This window comes from Dioscorea cayenensis, chromosome 18, assembly GCF_009730915.1.
Source record: "Dioscorea cayenensis subsp. rotundata cultivar TDr96_F1 chromosome 18, TDr96_F1_v2_PseudoChromosome.rev07_lg8_w22 25.fasta, whole genome shotgun sequence".
NCBI classification, from domain to species: Eukaryota; Viridiplantae; Streptophyta; class Magnoliopsida; order Dioscoreales; family Dioscoreaceae; genus Dioscorea; species Dioscorea cayenensis.
Window position 1 is genome coordinate 14060345 of NC_052488.1, and position 8862 is coordinate 14069206.

Sequence of the window (8862 nt, forward strand, 5' to 3'; positions counted from 1 at the left end):
AGTGTTGAAGTAATCCTTGGTGCTGGGGCTTAATTGTGACTAGGGGTCTTTTGCCTAGACCAAAGGGTTAGATCTATACTAGGGAATAGGATTTATCACTCAGAATCCCTAGAGCTTCAGGCATTCCCACACAGTGTGAGGTGTTGAGAGTATTCATTTTCACCGGGGCATAGTGTAGAGGGCTAGTCACGATTGACCTTAGGTTTGGGACTGTGTATTTGGATTGCCACGACTCATTAAACTTCAATTAGGAGGCATGATATTAGTCTTGCATTTGAAACAATAGTCCTAGGATAAGCATTATCCGAGTACCCCAATTTACCATCGATTGCTTCTCTTTCCTATTCTTGCTTGTTCTCTTTTATCTTTCTTTTATTTGCATTGATACTTTGAATCAACATCACAACTTGGTTTTCACTATATTTAAGTAGCAATCTTGTGTTTCCGAGAAACTATTCCCTGTGGATTCAACTACCCACTCACCGGGCTATTTTATTACTTTGACGACCCGTGCACTTGTGCTACACACATGCAAGGGGTGTGTCAAGTTTTTGGCACCGTTGTCGAGGAATAGGTGTTTTGGAAGCATTTGCATTTTGCTATTTTAGTTATTCATCACTTGTTCTATTTTACACTTCCTTATTCTTCCATCATTCTAATTTATTTTCTTTCTTTGATTGCAGCTCCAGGTTATAACCCGAGGCAACCCTTCGATATTAGTGGTAGGTGATCCAAAAATTAGAAGAAGAGCTCATAGATGGCGAAAGGAACCTGTACAAGTATAGACAAATCAAGCTGAGATAGAAGTTGAAGGGTATGATAATATGGCAGAATAATATGAGCAGCAGAGGACCTCAGATTTTGCAAGACCCGCAGTTCTTAGCACACAATCTAGCATTGTTAGGCCACTGATTATAGTTCAGAGTTTTGAGCTTAAGCCAGGCTTCATCCAGATATTACAGAAGTCAACACAGTTTAATGGTTTGGCCGATGAGGACCTGAACAACCACATCAAGAATTTCTTGGAAGTGTGCAACATGCTCAAGATTAGTGGAGTCACGGATGATGCCAACAAGTTGAGGGCTTTCCCATTTTCCCTGAAGGGTAGAGCAAAGCAATGGTTACATTCATTACCTAGAGCATTGATCACTACTTGGGAGGAGATGGTAAAAGCTTTCATTGCCTGATATTTCCTCCTAGAAAATCTATGAAGCTCAGAAATGAGATATTCTCTTTTGTGAAAACAGAATTGGAGTCTCTTTTTGAGACATGGGATAGGTTCAAGGATCTAATGCAAAATATCCTCAGCATGGGTTCCCAAATTGGATGATTATCCATACTTTCTATAATGGTTTGAACCCAAGCATAAAGCAATTACTTAATGCTACAACAGGAGATACCTTAGGCAGTAAGACCCTCAAAGAGGGCTGGCACACCCCTTGCGTGTGACCCACAAGTGCACGGGTTTATCAAAGTAATAATACCCTGGTAAGTGGATAGTCGAATCCACAGGGAATAGTGATCAGAAACACAAAGGTTGCTATTTAACTAAAGTGAAAATGAATCGATAGTGGTGTGAACAAAATCAATATGAAAAAAACTAAAGAAAATAAGAAAGACAGGCGGAATAAAATGAGAGGAAAGACAATCAATAGAAAGTGGGGAACTCAAACATTGCTCCACCTAGGATTATTGCTTAAAGTGCAAGACCAACTATTATGTCTCCTAACTAATGCTTAATGAGTCGTGGATATCCTAAAATACACAGTCCCAAATCTAAGGTCAACCGTGACTAACTCTACACTATGCCCTAGTGGAGAAATCAATCAGTCTCAACACCTCACACTGCGTACAGTTGTAAGAAGCTCTATCGATTCCAAGTGATAAACCCTATTCCTTAATATAGGTCTAACCCTTTGGTCCAGGCGAAAGACCCCTAGTAGCAATTAAGCCCCAACACTAAGGATTACTTCAACACTTCACTTTGTTGTTCATGCAACTAAGCCCCAGCGGAGTTCCACTCTTACCACTTCACTCTATTGTGACGGCGAAGAACTCTTGGAACACGAAGGTAGAATTAATCACAACGAAGGGGAAACGGGATGCTCCACTGCCTCTCAACTCACCCTCTAGACCATTTCCAATCTTGCTTTGTCTAACCCTCATGGTGTGTCACTCACTCACAAGGACTACTAATGTAGACTCTCAACCCTAGTGTCACTCTAAGGAAGAAATCATTTAACAAGAATTCAATATTGGAACTCAATTAAAGACATCAATAAAGGAAAGCATAATAAAAGATCAATGAAACAATAACATCCTAGGGTTTACAAGTCCAAGTACCCACTAGGGGTTTCGCTCCCCATGAAGCAAGATACAATCAATAATGAAATCAAAAGTAAAAACATGCAATCCATAAGTAAAACCCCCTCGGTATTCGTGTTGATGGTCTTGTGGTGTAGCCTCGTCCTCTTCAAAGGTTCCCTTGTCAAGCCTAGGGCACACCTCGTCGGATCGGTACTAACGAAAAGCTTCCCCAATAGCTCTCTTCCAGAGGAACACGGTGTCAATGACCGGAGAACCACTCTAAAAAACTTTCTAAAACCCCTCTAAACCCTAGCCACAGGCCTCTACAAAGTTGGAGAAAAGATAGAGAAAAGATGAAAAAGAGGATCCCCAAATCGGTACAAGTCGCGGCTTTATAAAGGGCTGGAATCAGGAATCCACACAGGCGTGTGGAATTTCTACAAGCCCGTGTGAATCTGCAGGAATCTGATTTTCTGCGGCTTGTGAACAGTAACTAATACAGTAAATTGGTACAATGATTTGCTACATTAACTTGCTACAGTGCTCCGCAAAAAAATGGCACACATATATACTGTAGATCACATAGCTTCTTCAATAAGGGATAACATTGATGAAGATCTTGCTAGCATTTCACAAGTCAGAATACGCAAATGTGACTGCCTTTGTGCCCCTCCAAACCATATAATTGCTTGAGCGCATGAAGGTTGGCACACATTCACGTACTTTCGAGCACAACTTGTGTCTTCACATTTGTTCACTCCAAGATTCCATCAATAAAGTGCAATCATAATCTACTTTGGCTTCCTTCCTCTACATTTGGCTCCATAACCCCACAGTTATCAGTGGAACACATGAGACGAGAAAAAAGGTAGTCGGACGTCATGAGATCGATGCGGTCACATTATTTGCAGCCAGGTTGAGTCCTTGAGCTAGAAGTTAGACACTCTAACTTCTCCTGGATTGGCGGCACTAATGAGTTGCACTGGGTGTGGGGAGGACATGCTCCATTTGATTACCCGATTGGTATTGGTAGTACAACTTCAGTGGAACAGGTGGATTTTGTAGGAAATGCAATGAGGGATCAAGGAAATCTGTATAACAATACATACAATCCGCGGTGGACGAGCCAATTAAACCTTACTTGGAGTAATCAAGGGCAACAGAAGGCCATGGAACCACAGGGTTTCCAACAACAATAACAAGCCCCGAATATGGAGAACAAAGTTTCAGGGTTGGAGAACTGGATGACTGATTTGGAAAAGGCTTTGATCAAGTTCATTCAATCTTCGGATACAAGATTTCAGTCGGTTGAAGTGACACTTCGCAATCATACCACATCAAGGACAACTTGGAGAACTAAGTGGGACAAATTGCAAAGTCACTTTCCAAAAGAACTCAAAGGAGTTTTCCTAGAAACACAGTGACCAATCCTAGAAAGCATGTGAAGGTGATCACTTTGAGAAGTGGTCGTGAAGTTGAGAGTAGGCTCCCTACCCAGAAGACAATGGTTGAGTCACCCAAGGAAGTGAGGCTTGAGTAAAGAGCTAAAGAGAAGGAGGTGGTACCCCCACTGACAAGGTCCCCTTGCGTATATCCCGCAAGTGCACGGGTTTGTCGAAGTAATAATCCCCGGTGAGCGGGTATCAAATCCATAGGGAGTAGGGAATAAAAATACTTAATTCGATTCTTAGCTATATAAAAGATCAATGATGATGAGTGTGACAATGATTCAATTCTCAATAGTAAAAACAACAAGTAAGAGAGCAAAAGTAAAGAACGGGGGTAAGGCAATCGATAAAGATGGGGTACCCGGATAATGCTCCGCCTAGGATAATTGTTTCAAGTGCAAGAACCCTCTATTATGCTTCCTAATAAATGCAATGGTGAGTCATGGAAATCCTTAATTACATAGTCCCAAATCTAAGGTCAACTATGCCTAACTCTATACATGTCCCAGAGGAGAAATCGAACAATCTCAACACCTCTCACTCGCATAGAGTTGCAAAGAGCTCTAGGGATTCCAAGTGATAAATCTCTTCCCAATTATAGACCTAACCCTTTGGTCCAGGTGGAAGGTCCCTAACCACAATTGAGCCCTAGATACTAAGATCACCTCAATGCTTCACTCCGTTGCATGCGCAACTAAGCCCCAGCGGAAGTTCATGCCTTAGACCATTCACTCTATTATGGCTGCAAAGAACTCGAGGAACAGAGGTAGAATCTATCACGTTGGAGGGGAAAGGGGACGCTCCTGTACCTCTCGACTCACCCTCTCAACCCTCTCCAACCTAGCTTTTTTTAACGCTCGTGGTGTGTCACTCACTCACAAGGTTACCAAGAAAAACTCTCAACCCTAGTGTCACTCTAGCGGAAATGTTCATACAATCAAGCATTCAAGGTTGTAACTCACAATAAACATCAATTTATTGAAAGCATAATAAAGAGGTTCAAAGAAACAAATACATCCTAGGGTTCACAATACCCGAGTACCCACTCGGGGTTTAGCTCTCCATGGAGCTAAGTACAATCAAAGAAATAGAATCTAAAAGCAATGAATCCATAAAGAAACCCCCTCGATAGTCATGTCGATGGTCTTGTGGAAATTCCTCTATTCGTCGTCCAAGGATTCCCTCGTCCGGTATAGGATACGCCTCGACGGAAGCTCCCCTACCAACCATCTTCCTAAGGAATGACGATGTCGGAGCTGTGGAACCTCTCCAAAACCTTGGCCAATACCCCTCGAAACCCTAGCTGAAGCCCTCTCTCAAGTTGGGGAAAAGATGGGGAAAAGAATACTAAAATCGGGGCTGATTCCGCATTTAAATAGGGCTGGAATCGGGCGACTACACGGGTGTGGAGTCTTCACGCGCCCGTGGGGAATTTCCACACTGGCCTGGATAATTTCCACACGCCCGTGTGGATCCTCTGAACTTCTGTTTTCTCGGCCAGCTGTGAACAGTGCTGCTACAGTACTTTCTACCCTGTTGCTATAGTGCTATGCTACAGTATCCGACATGAATAGCTTCCCGAATCCATACTTTCATCGGAGTAGCGCAAACGGGAACACGTTCACGTCGTAGATCACTTGCATCTTCAATGATAGGCACGTTGATGAAGCTCTTGTTCTATGTGCATAAGTCGGAATGCTCGAGTGTGACTGCCTTTGTGCCCCTCCAAATGGATGTGCCAACTCGAATACGAGGAGGTTGGCACACACTCTAGCATCTCACATCGACCTATGTCTTCGCGTTTGAACCTTAGCAAGATTTCCTCCAAAATTGGTGCATTGTAATCCACATTGGCTTCCTTCCTTCATACTTGGCCTCACAACCCTACCTGCATAAAAGTAACATAAAAACACATATATTAGTGTAAAAACCTGAGAAAAGTAATGCTCAACATAAGGAATGAACGCTTCGCATCCATATCGCACAAGCACTTATCATCCACCCTACAAGCTAAGAATTCCATATCCTTTAAGATTGAAGAATGACCAAAATGATGAGCAATACAAGAAGTTTTTGGGTATATTCAAGCTGTTGCACATCAATATCCCGTTTGTGGAGGCGTTGTCTTAAATGCCTCACTATACAAAGTTTCTCAACCTCTTGATCAACAAGAGGAGGTTGGAGGAGAGTGCATATGTGATCTTAGATGCTTCATGGTCGGCGGTGTTGTAAAAGAATGTGTTGAACAAGAAGAAAGACCCCAGTAGCTTCATCATTCCATGTAACATTGGTAATTTGGGTAAAGAAAAGACATTGGCAGATTCAGGAGCTAGCATCAATGTCATGCCTTATACATTCTTTCAAAATCTAGGCTTGGGAGAGCCTAGGCCCAGTCGGATGACACTTTAATTGGCTGATCAATCGGTTAGACATCCAAGGGGCATCATTGAGGATGTACTTGTGAAAGTTGATAAGTACAATTTTCCTGCGGGCTTTGTGGTGTTAGATCTTGATGAGGATGTTGAGGTTCTCTTGATACTTGGGAGGCTATTCTTGAACACTTCCAAAGCTTTCATTAACATGGACGGTGGGGAATTGACATTAAGAGTTGGAGATGACAAGTTGACATATCGCCTTCTCGAAACCATGCGATATTCTCTTGATTTTGATGATACTTTGTACTTTCTTGACACCATTAATGAGTTGATTGATGATTATGTGCAGGAATGTTGTGTCCAGACCTATTAGAGGGGTGGTTAGACCAAGAAGTGGAGAATGGAGGAATTCTATCACTTGGTCTATAGGACAAGGTGCAACTTACCCTAGGAGTCATGAAGAGGATGATCCAAAAGCTCAAAAAGTCAAGGAGATGTTACAAGAAATGCCCCAATGCCAGTGGGGTTGATTGTTCATGAAGTAAGGGTGACCAACCCTTGTGTGCTAACAAACTCGATAACTCCCCCTCTACCCTGCAAAAATTATGTTCATCATACTTTCAAGTTCTAGGTAAGAGGGTAACATTTATTCAATAACCCCAGTGCGGTAGGGACAGGTACGTCAAGCTTAGTGACATTAAATAAGCGCTTCTTGGGAGGCAACCCAAGTCTTTACTATTTTTCTAGTTTTAGTTTAGTGTTTGCATGAATAAGAGTTCTAGTGTTAGTGTCTTGATTTTTACATGCTATTGCTGTGTTTTTCATGTGTATTGCTCGTGTTTTATCATGCCTCATTGTGATTGGCAAAATTTTAGGTCGTTTGAGCTTGTTTTCATAATTCTCTGGATAGTTTTTCACTGTTTTTGTAGCCTCTATATGCACATGAGTGTTGCAGAATTTTTCTGCAGAGTCTGTAATTTTTTCTGAGTCATCTAGAGAAGGCACACGGCTGTATGGAATTTCCAAGAGGGCGTATGTTTCTGTTCGGTGCTGAACTTCTACATCTTGAGAAGACACAGGGGCGCGTGAACGCCCCTATGAGCGACCTTGTAACGGTCACACACCTGTGGATAATTTCCACACGGTGTGTAGATCTCTGTAGAGTGCCAAGTCTTCATCCCAATAAGACACAAGGGTGTGTGGATGCCCCTGTAGATGACTGTGAATGGCACACGGGTGTGGGTATTTTCCACATGCCCTTGCGAAACTCTACAGAGACAACCTCTCTATCCCGAAAAGACACAGGGGCATGTGAGTGCCCCTATGAGTCCCCCTGTGAACATCCACACGCCCGTGTGGAATTTCCACAGGGGCGTGTGCAACACTTAGAAATTTTCTCAGGAGCACAAAGAAGCCACAAGGGCATGTGGGATTCCTTGTGGATGCGTTCAAAGGCAAAAAGAGTCATCCTGAGAGCATAGAGGGGCATGTGGATGCCCCTGTGAAGCTCACTTGTGAAGTCACACTACAATGTGGAATTTCCACACTCTAGTGTGGATGTACAGAACACAGAGAGCTGTGACTTTTCTTTTAAAACCCACTCATGCCTCTTCATTTTGAAACTACCAAATACTTAAAGAACGCCTCCATTCATCTTCCTGATCCTATCTCCATCTATTTAAGGGGTTTTTGGTTCAATTTCTGACCATATTCAAAGTTTCTAAGTCTCCTTGCATTGTTAAGCTTCTTAACTCCTCTATCTTTGCCAATCTTATATTCTTTTGCTTTTGTGGTCAATTTTGCTTGATGATTAGAGTGATGGTGAATGCTTATGGAATGAATGTAGTTGAATTCGAGATGATTTGTATAGAAATTTGGGGCTTCGTCCATGCTGTTGTTGCGCCAAAAAGATCCACACGACCATGTGGATTTCTGCAGAATTATTTTTCAAGTTTTATTTGATCGATTCCTTTCCAATTCTTGCAAGAATGATCCCCAGATCAAATAAAGCGGCAGCAAACATCCCCGTGAGCCTTCTCCTGAGTAATTGGAGTTTGCGACACCCGAGCATCAGGTTCGGTTTGAGCAGTTGTCGAAGCCAAAGTTTGGACAGTCACATTTCCCGGACTTGAGCACATTGGGAGAGATACAGCTCGGTGATGAGATGGTAAACGAGGTTGAGGAGATGCTATCAGTGGGGAGTTAGAGGCAATTATTGTCCATACGTGAGCCTGCTATCCGTATATTGACGTTGGAGGTGTTAGCATCCTTTGAGTTCGATCGTTCATACTCTAGTTTTGCCAGCATCAACGGCATTCAGTTCAGAGCCTTTGAACAGTACCATAGCATGAGCGTTACACATTTCTCAGTCCTATTGGGTCTCTTTGATGATGCGTACATTGATACAGAGGAGTACGAGAAGCTACCCACGGATTATCCCGGCAGTTTGACGCCACAGCATGCATACAGGGCGTTGTGTGGATAGGGGCAGTATGAGCCGGGGGTCTCCAAGGTAACGTGTCTCTCTCGATCGGCCTATAGATACATCCATGCTGTTATTAGCAGATCAGTTAACGGCCATGGCTGCAGTACTGGAGTTTTGAGACGTCAAGAGCTATTTTATTTATATTCAATAGTATAGAGCAAGCCATTCCACCTGGGACACATCACGGCAAAATACATGCGCCATCAGGGATAGTATGCCAGGGTGGGAGTGATCTTCTCGGGCTCAT

General features: G+C 42.8%; 1 non-coding gene across 1 annotated transcript; it reads right to left on the minus strand.

The window, feature by feature from the left end:
* Positions 1-1210: 1210 nt before the first annotated feature.
* Positions 1211-1316, minus strand: LOC120283068. Its single transcript, XR_005543070.1, has one exon. It is a non-coding gene; the product is annotated as a small nucleolar RNA R71 (small nucleolar RNA).
* Between the last annotated feature and the right edge of the window lie 7546 nt (positions 1317-8862).